Source organism: Pongo pygmaeus, chromosome 3 (genome assembly GCF_028885625.2).
Source record: "Pongo pygmaeus isolate AG05252 chromosome 3, NHGRI_mPonPyg2-v2.0_pri, whole genome shotgun sequence".
NCBI lineage: Eukaryota > Metazoa > Chordata > Mammalia > Primates > Hominidae > Pongo > Pongo pygmaeus.
Genome location: NC_072376.2, coordinates 199,131,345 through 199,158,928, shown reverse-complemented (window position 1 = coordinate 199,158,928; position 27,584 = coordinate 199,131,345). Strand labels below are relative to the sequence as shown.

General features: G+C 39.0%; 1 protein-coding gene across 6 annotated transcripts in view; it reads left to right on the top strand.

The window, feature by feature from the left end:
• The window catches only part of SORBS2 (sorbin and SH3 domain containing 2), a 227,378-nt gene that overhangs the window by 32,819 nt on the left and 166,975 nt on the right, over positions 1-27,584 (top strand). For all 6 annotated transcript variants that reach the window (XM_054484207.2, XM_063664381.1, XM_054484209.2 and 3 more), the window contains one exon: positions 3,510-3,645. The gene's annotated coding sequence lies outside the window, so the exon portion shown is untranslated. The remainder of the gene's footprint in view (positions 1-3,509; positions 3,646-27,584) is intronic.

The window sequence follows — 27,584 nt, the reverse complement described above, 5'->3', positions numbered from 1 at the left end:
ATGTACAAATGATCTAGATCCTGGCCTTTGCACCAGTCTGATGGGACTCTCAGTGCTTGCTTTAATCTGGAATCAGCTGTTCACGTGTGCAGATGCTCGAGTCACATCCAGAGTCATTAAATCTGACTCTCTAGGGGCGGGGCCGGGGTACTGGTGTTTGTAAAAATTTACCTTATATTCACCCAGGGATGACAGACACTACTTCAGATCAATTTCTCTCAAGTTTCAACATGTTTACACGCAGCCCGGGGATGTTGTGAAAATGCACATACCCGCTAAGTAGGTCTGGGTGGGGCCTGAGGTTTTGCGTTTCTAACAAGATCCTAAGTGATGACGTTAATGTTGGTCCGTGGACTACTTTTTTAAGAAGCAAGGCCCAGCACCAGTGGTTTTCAAAGTGAGGTCAAGAATCACCCGGGAATTTGTTAGGGATGCAGAATTTCAGGCCCCGCCAGACCTACTGAATCAGACGCTCTGGGGTGGACCCAGCAATCTGTTTTTACGAAGCTTCCGGGTCAGTGATGCTAACTACCTTTCGAGAACTATCGGCCTGCATGGCACTGCCCAGTAGAAATAGAATGCAAGTCACATAGGTAATTTTAAATTAGCTAGCAGTCAGATTTGAAAAAGTAGAAAAGAAGTGAAATTAATTTTAGCAAAATATCCTATTTAACACACTATGTCCAAAATACTGTCATTTCAACACATAATATAAAAATTAATGTCATCATTTACATTCTTTTTTCAACATGTAGTCAATATAAAAATCACATGATAGTTTACATGTTTTAGGAAGAGAAAACATTTACTTTAATCTATATTTATTTGTACAAATTTGTGGGGTACAAGGAGAATTTTGTTACATGGATGGACTGCATAGTGGTAAAGTCACGGATTTAATGAATGTGTCCATCACCTGAATAATGAACATCATACCCATTGAGTAATTTCTCATCATTCACCTTTTTTTTTGTATAAAGACCTCAAAATCTAGCATGCATTTTACACTTATATGACATCTCAGTTCTGACTAGCCACACTGAGCTCAGTAGCCACATGTAGCCACCATATTGGATAGCAAAGCTTTACACTTACAGCAGAGATGATGGTATTGACTTTCACCAAATGCTTGCTGTGTGTCAGACATTACCCAGTTAAACATTTTATGTGCATTATTCCTATGAGCCCTGTGATAACTCATTATTATCCCTATTTTACACGAGAGTGGGTTATGTTCATCTTTGTTTCCTTAACGCCATAGCTTCTCGAGGAAAGCCAATATTTGAATGCATTTTCCTTTTTGGTATAAACTATTATAAGGAGGAAAAAGAAAAAAACAATTAAAAAATGTGTCTATCTGCGGCTAGGCTTCCAATTATTACCAGTAGAATTACCATTCCACATTGAGGCCAAGAGAAACAAATATCCCATGTTAGATTGGCAGGTATTTAAGACATAGTAAAATGTAACCATTTAAAATAAGTGAACAGAAAAATGCTTTATTCTAGAGTGATTTTTTAAAGCCTGGTATACATTTTTAAAACAAAGCTGTTGTGAATGACAAGTTGGTGGGTGCAGCGCACCAGCATGGCACATGTATACATATGTAACTTACCTGCACATTGCGCACATGTACCATAAAACCTAAAGTATAATAATAATAATAATAATAATAATAAAAGAAAAAAAAAAAAAAAAACTAAAACAAAGCTGATCTTATTTATAAAATTCAGATTAGAGATTTCAAAGTTAATTTATAATTTTTTCATTTGAAATACAGTTTTAATTCACTATTTTTAAATAGTACTTGATGTAGTAGTCATGTAACCCTTTTTTTTTTAACATGGCATAATCCTCAGTATTTTCCATAATCTATTTCAGTGTCTTTCTTTAAAGGCAAAGAAAGAATTGAATTTGATATAAGCATCTAGCAACCAACCCTCACATTAATTATAAAATATATCAGGGCATTTTTTTTTTTTTTTTTTGAGATGGAGTCTCACTCTGTTGCCCAGGCTGGAGTGCAGTGGTGCGATCTCGGCTCACTGCAACCTCCACCTCCCGGCTTCAAATGATTCTCCTGCCTCAGCCTCCCAAGTAGCTGGGACTACAGGCACGTTCCATGACATCCCGCTAATTTTTTGCATTTTTATTAGAGATGGGGTTTCACCATGTTAGCCAGGATGGTCTAGATCTCCTGACCTCGTGATCCACCTGCCTCGGCCTCCCAAAGTGCTGGGATTACAGGCCTGAGCCACCGGCAGTTTTTTTATACTGGATTCTCTTTTCATCTCCCGATGGAAAGCCTCTCAGTAGTACTTTCTGACTACTTAAGCATTCTTTTTGTAATGGGGAGTAGGGGATTGAAAAAAAACAGGGATTTCATCTATTGGAATGAAAGCATTCATAAAAATACTTAACTACTTCCTTGGTAGAAAGTAAGTAATTTTCCTCCCTGGTGGTGTTGTAAAAGCACAGTGACTCAATGGAAGCCTGAAGTTGGTCTGATGATGCACAGTATCTTCCTTCATCCACAGTAGAAGGAGATCTCAGTCTTCAGCTGCCATGATGTGAACAATCTCATCATGTGAAAAAGTCTGGAAAATATTTAAAAATTCTGTTTTTATTTATTCTCGCTGCATCTGTGTGCTCTAAACCCCTGAAGGCAAGGACACTTCATTCTGCCCACCACTGTATTCCCAGAGTGCTTGGCTTATAGTAAGCTCTGAAGTGCTCACCAAATAAATATTTGCTGAATGAATGAATGAATACGACTTCTTAATTTTTATTTCTAGAAACAAAATGAAGGCTCAAAGTTTGTCAGTCATTGCCAGTGACCCAACCAGAATGATTTCTTCATTGGCCTGTGGAGGCAGAAGCAGGGGTCACTGTTTGTCTGCCTCATGTCACTGAATGGTCCCCAGTCTCTGCCAATAGATAAGAGATGTCAACACTTAACCCAGTAGCTTTCAAAAATAGCATAGTTGATGAAACTGGAAATTTAGGTGCGGGCTCTTTTAAGAAATCATTTGTCTTCAGTCTTAAGAATAGACTGACAACAGATACTGCTACCAGAGAGCTCTCAACTATTTCTTAAGACCCCCTAGGAAATATCAGAAGTAAAGCCTCCTTCTCAGTAAAGCATAAGTAGGACATCTCGTTTGCAATGAATCAGGTAATTCATTTTGAAAACTTGAGGAGCACTGAGTTTCTTTAAGATTCCAGTCAACTTTGGGTTTGTTTTGTTTTCAATGGTGCTGGCAGTTTTCCTCAAAATTTAAATGAATATTTGCACAATGAACCAAGTTGTTGTGGGTTTCCTGGTTGGTGTTTTTTCCCCCGGAGTGGGGGGTGGCGATCCGGGCAAGGCATTTTCATCCCTTTGCAGACAAGCCCGGCTGCTGTTAATGCTGGAAATAGCTCAAATGCTCTCAGAACAGTAGCACCACCCAGCAGCTGGGATTCTTTCCCTTTCTTATTTGCCTCTCTCTTGCCTTTTTTTCCTTCAGACACTTGGATTGGACTTAATCTTAAACCTCTGGAGTTCAAGACCTTTTAAAAAGGGCTAAATAAACAATCTCTACATGTAAAAGGCCACTGACTCCTGCTTCCTCTGTATAGAGCAACTGTTGAACTCAGCTGCCTGTAAGTAAGATTTTTTGTTCCAGAATTATTTGTTTTCTGATATGTTCATAACTAATGTCTTTAAAATAACTTACTTATAGTGAAAATAATAAGGGGAGTTGTGAACAATTCCCAGGTAAACACTGTGTTCCAGAATACAGCAGGAGCATCTGGGCATTTTTGTGGCTGTAAATTTTAAACTTTGCTTAAAGCTCTCATAATAGTGACCTGCAGTACAGACTTGACTATGACTAAGCCATGGATCAGAGGTCTAATTAAGCCTGATTGCCAGAGCAATGAGAGGGTGTTTCAGACATCATACTTCTGTTGTTTAGACTGCTTTATTTTTAACTTACCAGGGGCATTTAAAAAAAAAAAAAAAGCGGAAAAAGATGCAACCATCCACCTGAGTAAAGAGAATACATATAAGTAATTGTTCTTTAAGGGCAATGAGCGAGCCGTATTGTATAATGTTCTCCTTTCATCACCGTTTCGTTCATTGCTCATGTGGAATTAGAGTGGTTGATCTGGGGGATCTGGGGGTTTTGTTTTTGTTATTGTTGTTTTGTATGTTCCTGGCACATTTTAGGGGACAGTTTTGAGGATTCCTTACTAAGCTGACTATCTTTTGCTGGATACATCTGCTGGCAGGTTTCTCTAATGTGACAATGTGATACTTCGGGTCAGTTTCAGTGGCTCCCCTCTCCCCCTTGTTACGCTTGTACTTGACATTTTGCGAAGTACTTTGATCTGTGGACTTTAACTTCAAACGCAGCATTTACTTTGATTGTGGCTATTTACTATGTTCAGTAAAAAGTCTCCTTTTTTTTCCTTTTGGTTTAATGCTTTGATAGCATTTCCTTTAAACAATTTATTGGAGCTTTAGTTTTCCTCACTGATCTGTCTTAGATTTTACTTCTAGAGGGACCCCCAATTATAAGAAAAGTGTTCTCTGGTAAAGTTCTCCCCAACACAGACTTCATGACAGTTCATGACCCCTGTCTGGCAGATGTGTAAGAGCACGCAGCAAATGACAGTGCACAGAGCCCCGCGCTGGCTACCCTGCTGCCTCAGAATCTCTGTGTGCCTTGGGGCCCAACTGGTGCTTTTTAAAAACATGGATGCTGAAATCTTTGGAGTTCAGAGATACTTTTTTTTCAGAAAAGTTTATTGGTATCACAGACCACACATCAAAGGAAAGCATGCATTTTAACTACCTAATGATTGTCTGAGTAACAAAAACAGGAAGAAATAACAAAGAAAGAAAAAGAAAATTAAAATCAAAAGAAAACCAGAAAAAAAAAAAACCCTTAGTAGCCAGAAGTCTGTTTTACGAGTGAAACTTCTGCTGTGTAAGGAATAAGGGATTTCTTAAAAATGTATTTCCTAAAATGGGCAAAACGTAGCACTTACTAGCCATTCAGTCAACTTTGGAATATTCTCTTCATTGTAAAGAAAGCACAAGTGTGTGTGACATTTGTTCCCTTTTTCTTTCCCACCCCAAGCGCAAGGTATTTTCACGGTCCTCAGCCAAATACAGAGTTTGACGTTCCCTGGTGAACGGTCCCTGCGTGTTCTGTTGAAGGTTAGGAATAGAATGAGCCTAATCCTGTCAGGAGACTGTTTAAGTCCCAGTCAAGGACACTAGCTCCTCAGCGCTGACGCAGTCTGCCCCCTGTCCTCTGCACCTTGCTAAGAAGGACAGACGCAAGTGGCCACAGGACAAGTCTCCAAAGGGGCGGAGCTGTGGAGAAAGCTACGGCAGAGATCTCCCTGGATTAGGAGCAGATGCAATCGAATCTCCAGAATTTGGATTTATAGTAGAAAAACCTAGAGATGTTCAGTCTAATCTTTAAATTTCCCAAACCTGGGCATTTCATTGCCACTTTTCCCCTTCAAATCTACATTATAAGAAGCATGTTAATCATCGCATTTATGTGTATGGTTAACATTTTAAATCCTCCGGTTATTTTGAGCCTGGGCTTTGAGGGGGGCCTGGGGGGTGCGTCTAGCTAGAATACTCGCTCCCCCTTAGTACTGGGAAGCCTTGGTCCGCAGGGCTGAGTGCATATGTATTGCTGGAGGTGATAGTCCAGCAGCAAAATTAAATGGCACCAGGATGAAATCTTTTTGGTGAATGGTAGGTGATCATTCCATTCCCAGGCAAGCCATTTTTCCCCTGTTTTGTTTTGTTTTTTCTTTCTGTTTCTCTTCACCCCTTAATTTTATGTTGAAACTTCGGATAGTTTGAATGTGAAACTTCAGGTGAAATCTAGCCCAAGCCACCGAGTTTCACCCAGCTTCCGCATGAAAGAAGTGTTCTACCCAGCCTTGCACGAAACTTGGCCTGTGTTGCCAAAAGTTTCATGAATGTCAGTGAGCCTGGATTTGAAACATAACCCAAGGCCAGGTGACTTCTGGTGACTTTGAGGCTTTATTGTATTAGTATAGAAGCTGCTGAACAGGGACAGTCCCATTTCCGCATCTTCTACTGTAGTTTCATGAGGGCACACGTTTTCCCCCAGTAAACTCCCATTTATCTCATGATGTTTGAAAGCCAGGTTCAATCCTAATATGAATGTTTGTAGCCGTGGGATCGAAGCACTGGCAGATAGAGGTCTGCGCTTTAAATTCCAGCAGCCTGAGCTGCAGTGGTGTGAACGTGTTGCTATAATTCAGCTAAAGGAAGGAAGTCCCGGGAGAACCATGGAATGCCTTTCTTTGCTTCAATATACCTCTGTGCTCGTGAGGAACAAACAGTAACATTTTGTCCAGGTCTATCCGCTTGACAGTATGCCTTTTGTTCCCTCTCCAAAGGTGGTGTTAAATATATGGGTGGAAAAATAATAAACTTCCAGATATTTTTTTTTCCGCCTGCTCAACTGATATACTCCAAGGGAACATTGCAAGCATTGAGAAGTTCAGTACTGTGGCTGGGAATGTAAGGTATACTGAGAATAAAGGAGCCCTCAGTGAAGGCAGCATCCCTGAGAAAAGCATGGCAACCTAGAGTCGATGTGGGTGTGAACGGTCAGATGGGTCCTGGTTGGGAAGGGGGGTGTGTGTGTGTTTTCTGGGTGGGGGTAGTAGCGAGCAGAGAGGAAAAGGGGTATTTGTAAGCTTTGTTCAGCAAATCTGTCACATCGAAAACAAAAATAATCAAGCCCAGGATCTGAAAACATTCTTTTCTTTTGTAGATCATATAAATTTGTGTTGGCTGAATATTGAATTTTTTTTGTATTATTTTTCTCATTAGAGACACCAAGCATTAGGATTCCAGGCATAGTAAATAATCTCCAATGAAAATATGACCCATTGGGAGACATAAAATCGTTGCAGATAACTCCCATGAGTCAGTCTCAGGAAGGTCCTCGTGGTTCTCTGGCAGTTATGAAATGTTAAGCCACCCAGGACACTAAGATCTGACTTGTCCTTTTCTTAGTTGGGGGATTTCTAAACTCATGTGAAGAATTTTCATAAAAATGAATGTATGGCCTCACTAAAGATTTAGGCTATCTTTGGTGAGATACATAGATATAGATTTATTATAAAATTAAATTGCCATCAAATTTCATTTTAAAATTTCATAGTCACTTATATATTCAATAAAATAGACTTTCATTAAAGATGTGGTTTGCATTTTAGCAGGTGACATGCAGTGGATGCCCTAGTAGAGAAAGCCTTGGAAAAGCTAGCGATAACACAATTTGGAAGTGCCATATATAGAAGCTGCTTTTTAGCACTGGCTTCACTAGTCATAGTGTAGCATTTATCAGCATATATGATTTTGATAGCCCCAGACTGGTACAATGAGCAGAGGAAAGGAAGATGTTCAAATGGAGGTTCTAGAGAAAATCATTCAGAACCATCCCACAAGGAAGTTCTCACTAACCATATCAAGGTATAAGGAGTTCAGTAGTTTTAAGACATTCATCATCCTTAATAAAACAGAAAAAGGGGAAGGATAGGCTGGGCATGGTGGCTCATGCCTATAACCCCATCACGTTGGGAGGCCAAGGCAGGTGGATCACTTGAGGTCAGGAGTTCAAGACCAGCCTGACCAACATGGTGAAACCCCATCTCAACTAAAAAAAAAAAAAAAATGCAAAATTAGCCAGGCATGGTGGTGCACATCTATAATCCCAGCTACTTGGGAGGCTGAAGTGGGAGAATCGCTTGAACCTGGGAGGCGGAGGGTGCAGTGAGCCAAGATCGTACAATTGCACTCCAGCCTGGGCAACAAGAGTGAAACTCTATCTCAAAAAAAAAAAAAAAAAAAGAAAAAAAAGAAAAAAAAAAGGAAAGGATAAAAATGCCAGGGAAAGGATTTAAAAAAAATTAAAAATTGAGAATCAACACCAAGCTAGTTATGTGCAAATGTTTCTCTAAATCATTAAAAATCTTATTTCAAGAAGACTTCATTTGTCATTTAAGAATGCAAAAATCAGTGCTTTAGAAATCTTTTTGTGCTTAATTGACTGTCAGAAAAAAATGGAGTCCATATAATATTTATTTCTCAAGGATATATTATTACAGTCTAAATTTACATATACAATGTACTTGTTTTATTTTTTTAAAAATCAGTGTTTGATCAGGACATGATGACAGAAAACAGTAATAGCAGTAGTCTCCCCTTTGCAGTAGAGCAAAGAGGATTATTTATCATAAGCAGATTAAACAATCATTTCTAGAAGTCTGCATTCTCTAACCAAGTTTTTGTTAGTTATTTGGATATTATGTTTTTCTCTGAAATAAGAAGTAGTAGAGCCTGAGCATCTCTACTCTAAAAGTCTGAAATCCAAAATGTTCCAAAATCTGAAACGTTTTGAGCACCAATATGATGCCACAGTTGGACAATGAGGATGACATTAACACTGCAGAAAATGTGCATACAGATGCCACAGTGACAATGTGATGGGTTAATTGAAGGACTAGAGCAGAGGGCATTCGTAACAGAATGAGCAGTCATGTCCGTTTAGAAACTCAAAGAGAGACTTCTAAGACAAAAATCGCTGTTAATGAGGCAGATGACGCTGGAGAGAACATTTTAAAAGCCATCCTACTCGGGAGGCTGAGGCAGGAGAATCACTTGAAACTGGGAGGCGGAGGTTGCAGTGAGCCGAGATCGTGCCACTGCACTCTAGCCTGGGTGACAGGGCGAGATTTCGTTTCAAAAAAAAAAAAAAAAAATGCCATCCGGCAGAATGCCTCCTCATTTCTTAGAGGACCCGCTTCATGATCTGTCAACTGCTTCAGATGTTTCTTATCACCTAAAAAAGAAAAAAAATACAGTGTACAGTTGCCTTTTACTCAAAACAGCATCATAGGTGGCAACTGAAAGCCTGCATTGTTTGTTGCTGCTGTTGTCTAACAGCTGATAAAAGAAAACGGTCTTGTTCCTGTGCTGCTCAGTTACCTAAACACATTATTTTTCACTGTATTAATAGTATGTATTTTTACTGTTTAAAAAATAGTAGTATTAGGCCGGGCACAGTGGCTCACACCTATAATCCCAGCACTTTCGGAGGCCAAGGCAGGTGGATCACCTGAGGTCGGGAGTTCGAGACCAGCCTGACCAACATGGAGAAACCCCATCTCTACTAAAAATACAAAATTAGCCGGGCATGGTGATGCATGCCTGTAATCCCAGCTAGTCAGGAGGCTGAGGCAGGAGAATTGCTTGAACCTGGGAGGCAGAGGTTGCCATGAGCCGAGATGGTGACACTGCACTCCAGCCTGGGCAACAAGAGCAAAACTCTCTCTCAAAAAAAAAATAGCAGTATTTTCTACTGTTAAGTACTCATGTCTGAGTAAGAGCAGGAAAATGATTGCTTATTGGTAACAATAAATTCAGTCAGGAATGATGGTGATGCCAAACAACACCAGATTTTCCATGTGGGTGGCTGAGATGTTGATGCCTTTGCTTTCTGATGGTTCAGTTACACAAACTTCGTTTTATGCACAAAATTATTAAAAACATTGTATAAAATTATCTTCAGGCTATTTGGATACAGTACACATAACATAAGTGAATTTTGCATTTAGATCTGTGTCCTGTCCCCAAGATAACTCATGATGGATATGCAAATATTCCAAAATCTGAAAAAATCTGAAATCCAAAATGCATCTCTAGTCTCCCATGTGCTTTTGACTTATACCCATCATTTTAAGGGTTGACTTTTTTTTTTTCCTGGCACTACAAGATGCTCCCGCATCATTTTGTATATTTCATGTCCCAGTCCTAAAATCAATTATTTCTTCAAGGAGCTCTGGTTACTTTTATTGAAAAATGGTATCAGTAATCAAGACCAGGGCATCCATTTTTAATTTTGGCCACTTATTTTTTTCACTTGAAGAAAATTTTCTTTTTGTGTATGGAATTTCACTCTGTAGCTGACAATACCTTGATCTGGTGTATAAAGATAACCTTTCTTGCTTTTCAGAAGAACAGGCCACGTGTTGCCCTTGCATACTCCCATTTCCCTTACTTTGAAACAAATTCAATTAAATATGATCAAATTTGCTTTTTTTTTTTTTTTTTTTTTTTTTTTGAGACAGAGTATCACTCTGTCGCCCAAGCTGGAGTGCTGTGGTGCAATCTCGGCTCACTGCAACCTCTGCCTCCCAGGTTCAAGTGATTCTCGTGCCTCAGCCTCCTGAGTAGCTGGGATTACAGGCACGTGTCACCATGCAAGCTAATTTTTGTGCTTTTAGAAGAGACAGGGTTTCACCATGTTGCCCAGGCTGGTCTCATAGTCCAGACCTCAAGTAATCCACCCACCTCGGCCTTCCAAGATGCTGGGATTACAGGTGTGAGCCACTGCACTTGGCCAAATTCGTTTTTTATTGTTAGTTTTGGTGAGAGATTCAAAGCCTTTGATATGGTCTTAAAATGCAATCTTAAAAGATAGAAATCAGTTGTTTCTTCCTTAAATAGATGGAGAACATTGTGCATTATTTAAGATATGATCAGTCTAGGCCCTTCAATGAACATGGGATTCTGTTACCAAGCCTTGTACGTACTGTGTGCAAGGAGCCGTGCCACATGCAGATGAACAGTCTGGTAGGAGAGCTGGGCACATACACCTGGATATAACACTCTGCAAAAGAAGATGGGCAATGTGAAGTCCTCCAGAACTCTAGGAGCTCAGAGCTGGAATTGGGGGCTGGGCGTATATTGTACTAGAAAATCAATGCTATCATCACAAAGGAAAAGCTGTACTGGAATTAGGATTTTGGTTTGGATAAGAGGGTATTCAAATCGCAGAAGGTGATGGAGAGCAAAGACCCAGAGGAGAGAAAACTCAGGACTCACAGAATATTTAGGTCCCATGCAAAGCCCCTGGGAAGGTGCATCGAGTTTGTGTTTAGTTATTGAGAACAAATGTCTCATCATCAGGCTCATGTGTTAGTAATACTGCTGAGCAATGTTCAAGGTGATTAGAGAAATGAAATGCTGGACAGACCCTGTTACACGGATGTAACTGAGAAGAAGAGGACAAAGACGAGAGTAGTCGAAATAAGATAAGACCAACCGGTGCAGAGACCGAGGCCTCAGGGCAGTTCAGTACTGCCCTCTGTATCTAGACTTTGTCCTAGAAAGTAAAACTTACCTGTAAAATAATTGCACTTATAATTTTATTTAGTGCTCAGTATTATCAGAGATGAAAGGTTGTGTTTTTATCATTTCATCAAATGCATAGCTCTTTCATTTTCTCTCTTTTTTTTTTTTTTTTTTTTTTTTTGTGAGATGGAGTCTCACTCTGTCGCCCAGGCTGGAGTGCAGTGGCGCGATCTCGGCTCTCTGCAAGCTCCGCCTCCCAGGTTCGCACCATTCTCCTGCCTCAGCCTCCGAGTAGCTGGGACTACAGGCGTCCGCCACCACACCCGGCTCATTTTTTGTATTTTTTTTGTTTTGTTTTTTGTTTTTTAGTAGAGACGCGGTTTCATGTTAGCCAGGATGGTCTCGATCTCCTGACCTCGTGATATGCCCGCCTCGGCCTCCCAAAGTGCTGGGAATACAGGCGTGAGCCACGGCGCCCGGCCAGCGATTTCATTTTCAATAAAACACAAGAAAATCATTGGTCCAGGCAATGAAGGAGACATTTCAAATCCTAAGTTTTGACTTTCTGTACTTCACTGAGAGAAAAACAAGCACGAGAGGTGAAGATTACAAAGACATGAGTGTGCCAATAGTATAATGAGCCAAATGTTAGGACGAGGCTGGCTGAAATAACCTGTCGGCATACCGAAAAGAATCGGGTTAGGAAATTGACACAGTTTTAAAAAAAAATTTTAAGACCAAGTTGATATTAGAAAGGATAGAATAGAAACATTCATCTCTTGTTCTCAAATAAATCTATGCCTGAAAAAAAAAGAGATTGAATTTAACTTAATAGAAAAACACACGTACAGCATGTATTTTTAAGGCACTGCATGTTGGCTACTGTGACCCCTGGAATATGCTGGTCCAAGTACAACTCTGAATTGGTTTAATGCTAGATCTTGACATGCCCTCAACTCAGTGGTACTTCTTTAGTTCAATTTTGCAAACCTAAAAAATTCCGTAGGTATTGAATTTAGCTCCACATGGTATCCAGAAGTTTTGTGTTTGTTTGAACTGAACTTTGAAATATTTCAAAACTATGTAACACTCAAGTTTTAGAACAAATTGTTAATTTTCAAAGCACTCAAGAATGTTGAAAAGTTACATATGGCTATATTTTATGTGAATTTAATGAATATACAATTAAATGTGGTTTTCAAATATAACTTTGATCTGTAGATCTATAGTATTTTCTATTTCACATGTATCTTTTTTACCATAAGAATATTCACTTTTAAAACAAAAACGGTTGAAGACCGTGGTTAAGAATGGGAGACTATCCGAAACCCAATATGGCCATCTAAATGTACTTGAGATGAGAAAGCCCATCCTTGTGGTCCCAGCAGAGCCAAGTGTTGGAAGGTGTGGCCTGGTACACCAGATAGTTCATTTCATGTGCGCATCTATGAGTAGGCCCATAGTGAAGGGACTCAGCCGGGAATTGTTGGAGATCAAGATGGAGGTTCGGTGCAAATTCAAGAAGGATGTCAGATGTCAGACTAAGGGATCCATGCCTCATTCTGAAGTAGAAAATGGTTTTTCCCTCTGTTTGAAAAGGACAGTAAAGCACTCCCTTTTGGAGAAAGCTTACAGAGTAACATCTCTTAGCGGCAGAAATTCGATGTTCTCTATAAAAATTGTATTTCTGACATCAAATTAAATCATTAAAATTTTCTTTTTATATCTACTATGACTATTTTTATTCAAGGCAGAATAAGACAAAAATTAAGCGTAAACAAGTTTATAAAGTTTGTACTGATGTAATAGAAGACTGGCTTATGATGGAAAACTAAAAAAACAAGTAAAAATGAAAAACCGAGTGAAAAGGTAAATTCAGAGGTAGACTTTTTTTGTGGAAAAAGTAATAAAATACTACAACTTTTTTGTGGTAAAAAAATTGATGATGCCTACTTGTCTACATACAAAATATATTTTATTTTGTGTTTGAGCATCTTTAAGAATTAATGGATATATTTCATGTTTGGAAATTAATTTAGAATTGGCACACACGTGTTTTTTGTCTCACATGGTGAGCTCCATCTCTTAATAACCACAGCTTGTAAAAACTTGTCTGAAATCAAAGTGATAATTTTTATGCAAAGGTGAGAAAGCTTGATTGCAGTGAGATTTTTATCCCCTTACAGTTTTTTATGTATTTTGGATCTCAAAATTAAAAAACATTTAATGTTAAAAATCATTTGTGTCCACACCATAATTTTATATGTTCACATGTATAATTTTTCTAATCAATATTCTGAAATACTTAATAAAAGCACAGGTGTAAAAACATTTGGCAGAAGACCATTTGGTATGTTTAACTCTCAGCTGTGCTTATTAATTTAAGAATTATCTAACATACAAATCAGAAAGGAAGGAAATGAGGAATTCACTAGTAAAACCAGATAGTGTTTTAGGTGACCATAGATAACTACTTTTAATGCCTAAAGCAATTTCATTTTCATTGAATAAAATATTTTCATGAGGATCTTTTTATATTGCTTCAATCATTTATTTATTGAAGACATTTCACCATCATATATGAATCATATGAGTTTTGTGGTTTAAAACTTTACATTCTGACTATAGATCAGTCTGAATCAGTGCAGAAAAAAAATTGATGAAACCCAACACAGGCTTTCAAGACAAAAACTCACAACCAGACAAAGGAAGGAATCACTTTAACCTTAAAAAGAGTATTCGTTAAAAACCTACATCATCATAATGTAAAGAAATATATGGACTGATAAATATTACATTCAGATACTGGTTACCTCTGGAGGTAGGAAGGTGCTTTCAATTAGAGACATGCACAGCAGGCTTTAACTGAATTAGTATCTTCTATTTTAAGATAAATGATGGGTACACGGACATTTGTTATATTATTCTCTTTATCATTTGAACGACTGAATAAAGACCTGCATTAAAACATCTTTCCCTCTATTTGCTATTTCTTAAATTTAAGATAAATTCTACATAGGAAGTAAATTGTAAATATCTTTCACAGCTGCTAACATTGAGGAACTATGTAAAACAAATACATTACTTAAAGCAGCCCAAATTTTCTGAAAATTTATCATAGATAGTATAATGTTTGGCCTATACTTCCATATTTTTTGTCTAGGGCTCAAAACTTCTATAAATGGTGAATTCAAAGAGAAAATGAATTTAGTTCCTTAGCAGACAAACATCTTTTGTAAACTTACATTCAAGATGGTTTTTGTAGTGTGTATCTTTTTGTATGGCATTTTTATAAATCTGATGTTTACTCTTTAAATTATCAAATAGTTTGTCATTATGTTTTATGAAAATTTATAATGGGCTTTGAATCTAGCAGTGAATACATTATCTTAACCTCTTTAACATTGGTTTTGGGTCAACAGGTTGGGAAGAAAGGATTTCTGTTTTAAGAGAATTTATGTAATAAATGTATGAAAAGTGAGTAAAACAGACAAGCAGTCCTCTCAGTTGCCACAGGTCTATGGAGAGCAGTGATATGGCTGGATGTGCTTGAGTTTCCTGTTAACACGATACCAGGCAAAATGGGACTACCTGTTTTTAATACAAAGACTTCATTCTGTAGCTTATATATTTCTTATAATTTAATTTATTCAGAAAAACTTATATACACACAGCTTTTCCTTAATAATATTTACACTTCCTTAATGTTATTGGAAAAACCAGTGACTTTTCATTACCATTTGGCAGGAACCCGTGCTTAATTTTGAGGATTTTTATTCCAATTTTTTCTATTTGTTTTATCCATAGACTCATTCCAATATGCTAAAATGTGAAAGCTGGTAGACATCACTATCTTTTTAAGAGTTTTGACAAAATGGATGATATTGAATAATTTTTCTTTACAAGTAATTTCACATGTAATCTGAAAATTCAGTGCAAGCCAAAAGTCTTTATAATTTTAAATCATTAAGTTCAAAGAAAAGATGGTTTCTATGTTTCTAGGTGTAAGGAAGGCAAAATTATACCTCTACTCTGTTAGGGTTTGTTAGGGGATAGGGGCGCGTGGGTGTTGTGCCTGAGAATTAAATTGACATAAGACAGATCCACAGGAGAAAAACGTACAGATTTATTTAATGTAAGTTTATGTGGCATGAAAACCTTCAGAATTTGTGAAGACCCAAAGATGCAGTTTGCATTGACCACTTATATAAGGAATTAGACAAAGAGCAGTAAATTGCAGAAATGTGATGAGGTGGGGGGTCGGGGGCTTGGGCCACGGCAGGTGATTGGAGGAGAATGGCTGGGAAGGAAGGGCCAGTATAGCAGGTGGTACAGGTTTCCCTCAGCCTCAGCTTCCGGTCCTTGCCCATAGGAATCAGGCCTCCCTCCTGGCCATGGGAGGGCATCTTTCACATGGGAATGTCATCTTCTGCTTTTCAGAAACAGAAGGAAGGTCAGAGTGATCTTCTTGCACCTGAACTTTTTTTTTTTTTTTTTTTTGGGACAGAGTCTCTCTATGTCACCGAGGCTGGGGTGCAATGGCGCAATCTCGGCTCACTGCAACCTCCGCCTCCCGGGTTCAAGTGATTCTCCTGCCTCAGCCTCCTGAGTAGCTGGGATTACAGGCACCTGCCACCACACCCAGCTAATTTTTGTATTTTTAGTAGAGACGGGGTTTCACCATGTTGGCCAGGCTGGTCTCGAACTCCTGACCTCAGGTGATCCACCCACTTCAGCCGCCCAAAGTGCTGCGATTACAGGCGTGAGCCACCGCGCCCGACCTCACCTGCTTTTTCTTAAATGCCTTTAACTAAAAATACTGAATATGCCAGAGTGGTGTATTTTGGGATGCCATGTTCTTAACTCCTTCATAAGTAAAGTTCATGAAAGCATATAAATATATTTAAATAATAATAAACACACTGAGAGAAATGACACAAAAAATAATTTTGAATTTTCTCATGTCATTGTTACTAAAGCTGAGAAACCAGATATTACATAAGTAACATAAAGCGATATTTGGAAACAAATGTGGAGACAAGTCTTTTAGATTACTGGCATTACATGCTGCTGACTCTCGCATCTTCATGAAATCTGTTTCCCTTTGCCTTCTGTGACACTGGAAGCTTCTGATTTACCTTCGGTCTCTCTGATTACATCTTCTGAATTCCACCTACAGGTGCCTTTTTTTTTTTGCCCGACCTTAAAGTTACTCCCTCGGGTTCTGTCCCTCTCGTCTAAATCTCCATAATCTTCCCTGAGTTCACCTGTTTCCTCCTTCATCATAATCCCTAAACCTATGTCTCTATCCCTGATCTCTTGTGAAAGTTCCAGACTCACATTTCCAAGAAGCTAGTGAACATTTCCTTTGAATGCCTTCTGAGTACCTCAAATTCAATGCGTCTAAAACTCACTTTCCAACTCCCACCCCGCTCTTCCTTCCCAGGGCTGGATCTTGACGATGGTGCCACCCAGTTACTGAGAATTAGAATCTTAGACAAGCATTCGAATTTTTCTTCATACCAACTTAGTCCCTACTCATTGATTCTACCTACATACACGTCTTCAGTATCACTCCTTTCCTAGTTCACAGGCTATTGCAACATCCTTGACTAGGATTTCTCAGTAGTATCCTGACTACACTTTACATCCATTCTCTCTGCCTTCCATGTAACCCCTTGTAGCTGAGTTATCTTGCCAAAATAAATCAGCTTTGCATGTAGACTTCCCATCTACCAAACTTCTATTACATAGCAAGTTGTGCACTTTGCTGTCTGCTGAGGTTTTAAGGATCAGGAAACATAATTGTGTCAACCAATGAAGGTAAATTCAGTGCATTGTGTTTAGACATAAATAGCCCTGTGTTTTCAAAGATAAAAGGCAGGGCTGGCAACATTTCCAGATTCCTTAGTAAGGAAAGGGTGTGGCTCACTGCTGGGCATGGAACTCAGATTCAATGTCAGCCCTGCTACTAACCTCAAAGAACCCTTTTCCTCAGATTTTCTTTCGGACACAATGTTCACAAATCACTTGCTTCGTTGTCACTTACTCCTAATTTCCTTCGTTTCTGATTCACATATAAGATCATTCTTCTCCAATTAATAAGCACAACAGTCATTTGTTGAGAGCCTACTCAAGACTCTGTACTGGCCTCCGTGACAGTCACTGGGAGCATAGCCTTTCTCCAATGACATCACCATGAGCATCCACTCTAAAAATGCAGGTGAATTTATGTGATGGCCTTTGTGCCTTGGGAAAAATATCTTCAGAATGAGAGCTATCTATAGTAGCATATATGCATTATCCATGGATTATAGAGATATTGTTGAATTTGCTTCTATGTAAATATCAAAGGAGTATTATTCTGAAATGATCTGTGGAAGTTGAATGTGACTTCGGAGAAAAACTTTTAAGCTTTCGGTACAGATTTTCAAGATCAACAGGAAAAAGTCTAACAGAGGGATATTGAAATAAAATTTCTGAATGAATAAAGACATTGCTGATGGCAGCTATGAATTCAAGTATTTTAACATATGTTCAGGTGTTTTCTTTGGGGCATGGAAGGAGTTAAAAGTGAAGGAAAATGTTTAAAGTTTTCTTCTTCACTTTGAACTACATTTCAAAGAAGTACATAATTTTGACATAAAAGATATATTTCCTTCATAGACTAACACAAGTATATGTGTGTCTGAATGAATTAAGTCTTATGTTTGGGGTTATATCTATTAACTTTTATTATGTAACTGAAATAGCAATCATTTAAAATGAAATGTTTTCTGCTCTGCTAACATGGTGACAGATTATTCTGAGTAGGATTGGTGACACTGCTTTCTTCTGTTCCTTGTCCTCAGTCACATTCTTGAAATTGGCAACAAAGCTGATTTGATTTAATTTTTATATCCTCATTCAACTAATGACAAGGAAATGTGTTTTTAACGCATTGCACACTTTTGTCTTCCTGGATGTGTTCATGAACTCGTATTTGTGAAAGGCAGCCGAGCTTTTTTGTGGTGTATCTTTGCCAGGGATCAGTATTGTTCTATCCAATGCTGCTGCGTCACAAAGCCTGTGTAGATGCATTATGTAGACATAGGATGCCTATGTAGATGCATTTTGTTAATTTTTTTTTTTTTGAGACAAAGTTTCACTCTTGTTGCCCAGGCTGGAGCGCAATGGCGCGATCTCAGCTCACTGCAACCTCCGCCTCCCAGGTTCAAGTGGTTCTCCTGCCTCAGTCTCCTGAGAAGCTGGTATTACAGGTGCCCACCACCACACTCAGCTAATTTTTTGTATATTTAGTAGAGATGGGGTTTCACCATGTTGACCAGGCTGGTCTTGAACTTCTGACCTCAGGTGATCCACCCGCCTCGGCCTCCCAAAGTGCAGGGATTACAGGCATGAGGCACTGCATGGCTGTAATGCCGGCCACATTTTGTTAATTTTTCAGAGTATTCTTTCCTCTTATTTGGCCAACACATGGAGAGTAGTTAAATAATGAGTCACCGCCAATTCGATGGAAACGAAACATAGTACATATGGTTGTTCCTGATCTGAGAGTTGAACCTGAGAGCTGGGAAGTCTAAGCATGGATGGAGAATGAGAATCCGTTGTATAAAGTAAAAATTGAAATGGCATTTGGAGTCCCCTAAGCTGGGCTATCCTTGAGGACACACCATTTCAAGGAGCCAACGTGGAGTCTATAATGGAAATTTGCCCCATAGGAATATGAAAGTGCTGTGGTATAGAGTATTTTATAGAAGTTAAATGTCTAACCTTAATTGATTGCTAAAGTTGACTTAGATTATTGCTAATGACTATAGGATTTTACAGAATGTGATAAGCTTTGAAATAATGACTATATTAGTAACATAAGACCATGAGAGCAACTAACAGAATTATAACTAAGGACCCCTGTTACGGGCAGTAGAATAACGATTGACTTATATCTAAAACATCACCATTTATCTTTGAATGTTTATCACTGGGGATAATTCTTAGAGCATTCATCAAAACCACAGCTAAATCTTATCAAATTATTCCATTTCCACATTCTTTTAAAACTATAAAGGAAGAAAAAAAACCCTTTCAATTCCTAGAGAACTCACCCGTTTGAGAGATTTCTTAGGTCTTATCTATTCATTCACCATCATTCACTATTATGAGATTTTTGTGAATTGTTGCACCTGTGTTCTCCCTACCCATTAAATATGCCATATCCTTTGGTCATCCAACTCAATCCTTAGAAAAAGATACACACCCCCCTCACATACACAAACTCTGTTCTGTTTCAAGATACATCCAATGGAGCACCTTACCCTCACATATACAAAGAGGGCAATGGAACTTGATAGCATATGGTATTGTGAGAATCACTGAAGAAAGAGCAGGCAACTCCTTCTGGTTGACAATTGGAAAATGCTCCTCTTATATTGGGCAGAAATCATTTTTAACGCCTACTCCATATCTTTAAGCGAGAAGCTGTTATCTCCTCTGCAGGCTCTGTTGTACCGTAGGATGTGCTTCATTTCTAAACTTAGCAATACTGACATCCTCATCACTCTGGAGAGAGCACAGTCATTCACTCATGCAAATCCGAGCACCGTCCAAAGGCAAAGGACTGTTCTGAGCGCTTGAGACACATCAGTGAACAACCTGGGTAAAAATCCCTGCCCCCCACAGAGCTTAAATTCCCATGGGCAGAACACACAGTAAAAGAACAACATGTTAAGAGATTATACAGTAGGTAAGAGAATAAAAGGGGCTCAAAATATGGCAGGGTAAAGAGGATCTGGAGAATGTGTTGAGGACAGTGCAGCTTGGAGTTTCAAATGTTGAGCAAGGAAGTTGAAGGGGGTTGACCATAGGGTTACCCATCTGGGGGCAGAAGGCACTGCCTCTGCAAATGCCCTAAAGTGTGAGTGGCCTCCCAGTAGGAGGCACAGCAAAGAGGCCAGGATAGCTGCAGCCAAGAGAAAGAAAGGGTGAGTGCCAGAGGTTGAGGCTTTCACACTGAAGGGAGTAGGTGGTAAGAAGGGGAAGGTGGAAGCTGGAGACTAATTAGGAAGTTATTGCAATGGCCAGGTGAGGAAGGAAGATTCCTGGAATGGGTGGAAGTGGAGGAGACGCCAAGAGATGGCTGGGTCTCCATGGTGTTTAAAGCCTTGAGACTGAATGAGGCAGTGAGTGCAGAAAGAGGACAAAAAAGGCTAAGAACCTTCAAGGCTAAAAACCTCCAAGATTGAGAGGCCAGGAGGAAGAGGAGAACCCTATCAATGCAACTGAGAAGCCATGCCCAGGGAGCTAGGACGAAGGCAAGCGGGCACAGTGTGCTGACAGCCAAGAGAAGAAACTATGTCAGAGGGGGAGGTGCAATCAAGAAAGATGATGGCTTAGATATAACCTGATAATTTTACAATATGGACCTCAATGCAGTCCTGGCTAGAGCAATTTGGTGGAATGCTATAATTCCGGAAAGTCTTTCGCATGATATTTAATTTTAAAAAGTCAAGTGTAACTCAAATGAAATAATGCTGATTTACTAGGTATGTGAAATTATTGGTTAGGACCCGAGAGTTTCTTCATCACCAGCCTCATTAACTGTGTCACTAGTTGCACGCCCCAGTGTCAGCAATGCTCTGAACAGCAGCCTCCACACAACTCTAGATAAACAAAATATATGCACCTGTAATCTGGTCGTCAGCCTGTAAGTTAACAATCCATGGCAGTTTCCATTTCTTACACTCAATCCCATCAGTGGCTCACCAGATTGTATCAGCAATTGCTTGAAAATACTCCAATAATATGAGTAAAATAGGAAAGCTGCCATTAGGGAGCTCATTTTTAAATTTTACAAAACATCTAAGCCTGATCTTCTCCATCCGGTTGTATAGATCTAGCTGGAGAGAAAGCAGATGTTTTAAGAACTTGAAATTGCTGAACTAATGTATACCCTTGTCTCTGTGATATGTTCCACAACATGGAACAATCCATACCACCTAGGCTTCTCTCTGCTAGACTATCATGCCTCCATGTCTTCTGGAAGGAGTTGAGACAGTGATTTAATTTCCCGGGACATGGAATAACTCTTAAAATGGAATTGTGATGTTGGTACAAAGCAAGTGGCCTTAATGATAAATGCTATTTTAATATCTTGAAATTATGTTACACAGGCATTCATTTCTAATGTTTCTTGAATATCAAATACAAAGTTAACAAGAAAAAGGAACATTAAGAGAAATCTCTAAAAGTTAGAAATGTACAGGTAAAGACTAAAAATTGATAGGAGGTTTAGTTGTGTTTCCTACCCAGAAATCAAAATTTGAAAAGCAGTAAAGGCATTTTGCCCTGCTCTGCCTTCTTCACGTACGTGCATTTCCTGTCCATTTCGAAAGCTCATTATGAAATGGCCACACAACTGAATGTTTCTGTTTATAAAATAATGTTCCTTGCAGGGGCTTGCATCATCTAAATATCTTATGTCAGAATAAAAGCCACTGAGATCCAAAGAAGTGGACTAAACTTGACAATATCTGAAAGTCTTCTGCTGGACCAGGAACCTCTACAGTGGACAGTGTGCTTCCTGCTTTTCCACGCAGTTCGACAAGAAAACCATCCCAAAGTGAACAAAAATGGAAGCCCGCGAAGTTCATCATGCAAGACATGATGACACTCACGTCTTTATAATAGCAGAATTGGTTAACGTCCTCCAGGAGCGAGCGGGTGAATTAATGGACCAAAATGCTTTTTCCCTCACCCAGAAATGAAAATACTCAATATGGACCATTTAGGAATTATAAGCAGCAAATGTGAAAGACTTGCCACTCGATATCTTAGGTGACTGATTAGACGTAGAGGGTTGTTTTAGTTGTTTTAGGAGCATACCACAGGAAAGACCAAAGGATCATTTGTTCAGAAAAAAACCCTGAACTGATTTTGTTATACCATAGAATATAAAAAAAAAAAAAAGCTTTAACAGTTGGCTGTAATTTGGCTTTTATTATCCTTTATTAAAATGCAAATGCCAAAAAAAAATGGAAGCCCGCTTCAGGATACAGCCCTGGATGTTACTTATATTACATATTACCTGTAAGCATATGTGCAGATACATTTTTATAGACTGACCATATAGTTAAGGTGATGTAAAGATCCAGACATAATTAACAATGAATAGTACTTGAGTTTTTAGGTGGCTTAAATATTTTTTTCTTTTGTGAACTGACTGACATGATTTCTTTCTGGAGAATGAGTTATCTAGAACCAAGATCCTAGAACAGAAGAGTGAATTTTGTGAAATATTCTCCTTATCAAATTGACTGCCTTAGTGTTTGGAAAATGTAATTAAAAATCCATGTGACATAAACAGCAAAATTATAGCTATACTAAGGGAAAATTTTTCATGCGATTTATAAAAATCTTTAAATTTTACAGTTACGTGTTCTAATATGAGTCATGACTTGTAATGACATAAACGAAATAACAATTATGAACTGCATAGAGAAGAGCTGCTGTTGAGCATCTTCTATTCAATATTCTTGGAACATCTTTCTAATGAGCTGTCAATGAAAATTCAGCTGATTTAACGTCAGTGCTGCCAGCCACCAGTCCAGATCACTTGCATACTGTTAAAATTCTTGGATGTCTTCACTTGTGTTAAACCAAGTTGCCTCAATTTTATGGTTTCTATAAAACAACATTTGTAAAAATCTGGGACCTCTTTTGCTTTTTGTTTTGCATTTTAACTGATATTTACTTCAGATCTGTTTTCTGACATGCAGAGTTAAATTTTTTCTTCTAATAAACGTGAGGAGGTATGGGATTAAGATAAGTGAGATGAACAAACATTAGATGTTATGCCAAGTGAGATAGGAGGAATGTAAAGACATTTCCTTTCTTATGTATAATTAAAAGGAAAGTCTTGAAAGAATGAATGTGATTATTCTTCTGGTTCTAAATGCTGAGTGATAAGAGAGTCTAAGAGAGACCTTTAGCCTTTGTGGTCTGAGTTAATGTGTGGTCTAGCCCTCCTTGATAGTCAAATGAGTTTTCAAGACTTGTTGCTACTTCCAACCTCTATGAGAATTTTCATTGTGCTATCTCCTGCTATGCCTGCCAGTAAAAATGTGGCTGGCATGATTCAGGATCTGATATTTATACCAACTTTCAAGTTGTGTATTTTATGAGTAGAAAACTGTCTTCCATGCCAAACATCTCACATTTGTGTATGCTTCTGGTGCCTATTATTTTCTTGTGACTTTTACCTCCAATAGTTTAAAGGAGCATAATTTTGATGTAGTGTAAGGATAGTGGAGTCTATGGTCACATTCCAAGTGACAGTGACTCTTCCCTTATTCAGATGAAAATGCAAGTGACACTAGTCAACTCTTTTCAGTGAATTGGCTGTGCTTGCAATGGCAAGCAAAGGTGTCAGTCCCAAAGTGGGAAGAGGAGCATGATTGCCTGGAAGACCAGGAGGGTAGTCTGGCCATGCTGACTGTTTGACAGAGTCTGCTGTCAGCTTGCCAGGACACATGCTGGTCATCTTGACATAGCCTAATATTGGCCCTGTCCAAAGCTATATTTCCAATCAGCATTCTGCCAAGGGCAGAGAATTGGTCATTGATGATACATCTCTCAGGTATATAAAGATATGACATTAGTGGGTTTTTTCCTGCCAGTTTGTCAGAGATAATGCTGCACATTTTCACAAAGCCCATTTCCCTTCCTCCTGGGCACACAGGTAGATTACATTCCCCAGCCTCCTCTGCAGTTAGAAGGAATCGTGTGACAATTTCTGGCTGGTAGAAGCGATGTATTGCCCTTCCAGGTCTGCCTCATGAAGCCCATACCTGATCCTGTACCTTCTCGCTCCTCTCAGCTAACAGCTGGACTCAGGGGATGTGAAGGGCTCTGAGACCCCATGGTATGGTGGAGTAATAGCTGCAAGGAGCCTCATTTCTAAATGGCTGCTTAGAACAGAGCCCTCCACCCCACACTCCACTGAGCTGCACTGGATATTCGATTTTCCGTTGTTAAGCCACTAGGATTTGGAAGATGTGGGTTATGGTAGTTGGCCAACTGTACACAGTTGGAGAAGCTGTAGAGCTAGCAGACTCTATAATATAATATGCAAATGTGCCTTAGTAGATTTAGTGATTATACATGAAACATGTTATCAAGGGTAAACTTTCTATTTTTATTATTTTTTTAACTTTTATTTTAAGTTCAGGGGTACATGTGCAGGTTTGTTACAAAGGTAGATTGATAGCATGTCATGGAGGTTACTGTGTGTTATGGGGGGTTTGTGTGCAGACTATTTCACGACCCAGGTAATACTTGATAGGCATAGTACTTGATAGGTCGTTTTTCAATCCTCACCTTCTCCCACCTTCCACCCTCAAGTAGGCCATAGTGTCTGTTATTCCCTTCTTTGTGTCCATATGTACTCAATGTTTAGCTCCCACTTGTAAGTGAGAACATGTAGTATTTGGTTTTCTGCTCCTGTGTTAGTTTGCTTAGGAAATGGCCTCTAGCTCCATCCATGTTGCTGCAAAGGACATGATCTTGTCCTTTTTTATGGCTGCATGGTATTCCATGGTGTGTATATACCACATCTTCTTTATCAAGTCTACCATTGATGAGCATTTATGTTGATTCCATGTCTTTGCTATTGTGAATGATGCTGCAATGAATATATGTGTGCATGTGTCTTTATGATAAAATGATTTATATTCCTTTAGGTATAGACCCAATAATGGGATTACTGGGTCAATGGTAGTTCTGTTTTAAGTTCTTCCATAAATCACCAAATGCTTTCCACAATGGTTGACCTAATTTACATCTCTACCAGCAGTGTATAAGCATTCAGGGGTAAATCTTTAAAAAGATAGGTGAACAATGTTAGAAACTCACATCCATTGGTGCTATGATTTTGAAAGAATACAAGAAAAAACACCAGAGAATTTCACTTTTCTATTCCATTTAAAAGCATTTAAATTACATGTATGTCTTTTGGACAGTGCTTTTTAAACATTTCTGCCTACTGATAGAATAAGAGTTATTCTATTGAGACTAAAGGATGCACAGACATTTATTCTTTTAACTCCCAAGACAAAATTATCTTTTTTACTTTATCTGAAAGGAGCATTTTTATAATCTATAAAAATAGATGTGGACCTGTTTAATCGAATTCCAAATTGGTACCCAAATTAAAGTTTGCCAGATTATATTTTTATAAAGTATATTTTACCTTTAATTTCTCAATGAATTAAAATAAGTTAAACAAGGTAGTTAAAATTTCTTCTTACAAAGATTTTGCATTGAATCCTTATGCAATTTCTAATTCTCCCAGTAACTTTCTAGCCACATCTATCTTTTCAAAGAGCCTCCTAGGCAATTCATCATTATTAAATGACTTAAGGAAATGAAAAATGTTCCCCAAAACCTTTTTTATTTTTTGTATTTATGGGTTGGTGTCCTATAAAAGAATGGTGAATGCAGAATTGAAATTCATCATTAGGTCCAATTAGGATCAAATATTTACTATGCATCAGTAGCTGCACTAAATGCACTTCCTCAGATGGAAATTGTTTGTGGCTAATGTGCTGTAGCAGCCATAAAGTCCTCATGGCTGTGGTGACTGGTTCTGAGATCAGTTTCCTCCTTGTGGAATGTCTTTCATCTTAGTAGCAGCGGCTTTATATATTTGGCTAGAATTTCCCCAGTACTCTAAATGTGGCATATTAATGTCAATTTAAAGATCAAATATTATGAATAATAGGCATGCCATATTTTCGTGCCTGCTAAACATCCATTAAGTACCTCAAAAGGGATACAGATTCTTCAGGATATATATTTTGCATGACTAAATGGGTCAGAATTCATTAGCAGTTTGGAAGGATAAATAGAAAATGGAACCAGTAGCTGGGTTTCATTAAGTTATCACTTCTTTCAATCTTCTTTAAGGTTATTTTCCACTCATTATGTCTGAATTCTTTCTGTAAAGGACTGTGCTTAACATGTCATTGCTTTCCATCGGCATGATTTTGACAGAAGTAATTTCAGTTTTTTAAGAAAAAGGTGATGAAGCTGAATATATTCTTTTAAAAGTCTGCTGCAGGGCCGGGCACGGTGGCTCACGCCTGTAATCCCAGCACTTTGGGAGGCCAAGGCGGGCAGATCACAAGGTCAGGAGATTGAGACCATCCTGGCCAACACGGTGAAACCCCGTCTCTACTAAAAAACAAATACAAAAAATTAGCTGGGCATGGTGGCGGGCGCCTGTAGTCCCAGCTACTCGGGAGGCTGAGGCAGGAGAATGACATGAACCTGGGAGGCGGAGCTTGCAGTGAGCCAAGATCGTGCCACTGTACTCCAGCCTGGGCGACAGAGCAAGACTCTGTCTCATATAAATAAATAAATAAATAAATAAATAAATAAATAAATAAATGCCTGCTGCAGTATATGTACATACTTAAAGATTCTAACTACAGTAATAAATGTTGTTTATATTCGTTTTTAATAAATGCATAATGTTAACATTTGTCAACTGTACAATAGTGGGTAATGTTTATTTTGAAGATACTTTTCTGTTTTCCCTGGGATCCTCTAAATTTGGTTTCTCAGCCTTGGTGCCATTGACATCTGGAGCCAGGTTGTGGGATCCTCTTGCATGCTGTTGGGTGTTCAGCAGCATCTCTGTCCTCTACCCACAGGACGGCAATTAGCACCCTCACCCCCACTGCCAGTTGTGGCAACCAAAACTGTCTCCCAGTTGTCGAATGTTCCCTGGGGAGCAAAATCACCATGGTTGAGCACCACTATCCTAGATAACAATATATTTTTAAATCGCACCTTAATGCAAAGGCACTCTGCTTGTTTGCAATGCTGACTCTCTAGCAAAAACCCCTCTCCAATGCATCTTGGAGTTGTTACCCTGATTGCTCCTGTGCAGAAGCTGCTCCTGTGGAATGTCAGGCATCTTTCCTTGACTTCCCTTCTCCCTGTGTTTCCTCTCCCCTCTGATGCCCTAGCCTCTTTCGGTCATGTGCACATGTGCACACACACACACTGTGTCTCTGTTGTGGTCAGTATGTATCTACACTCTTCAGAGTGGTGCCTTCACCATCTTCTGAGGACCTACTGGGCAGCTGCCTCTCCTGCACCTCCCTCTCATGCTAGAATCAGTCCTCAATCTGCCCTCATCAAGCTTGGTCAGAGGTTGCCTTTGCCTAAGGATACCTGTTTCTTGCTCCTTTGCCACCTAATTTAGCAAAATGTCCAAGATGATCACCAAACTTCTGTCATCTCGCTTTGTCTCATCTCATCTCACTTTGTCTCATCTCGCTTTGTCTCAGCCTGTCTCATTTCAGTTTGCCATTGGTCTTCCTCGTCTCTTGAT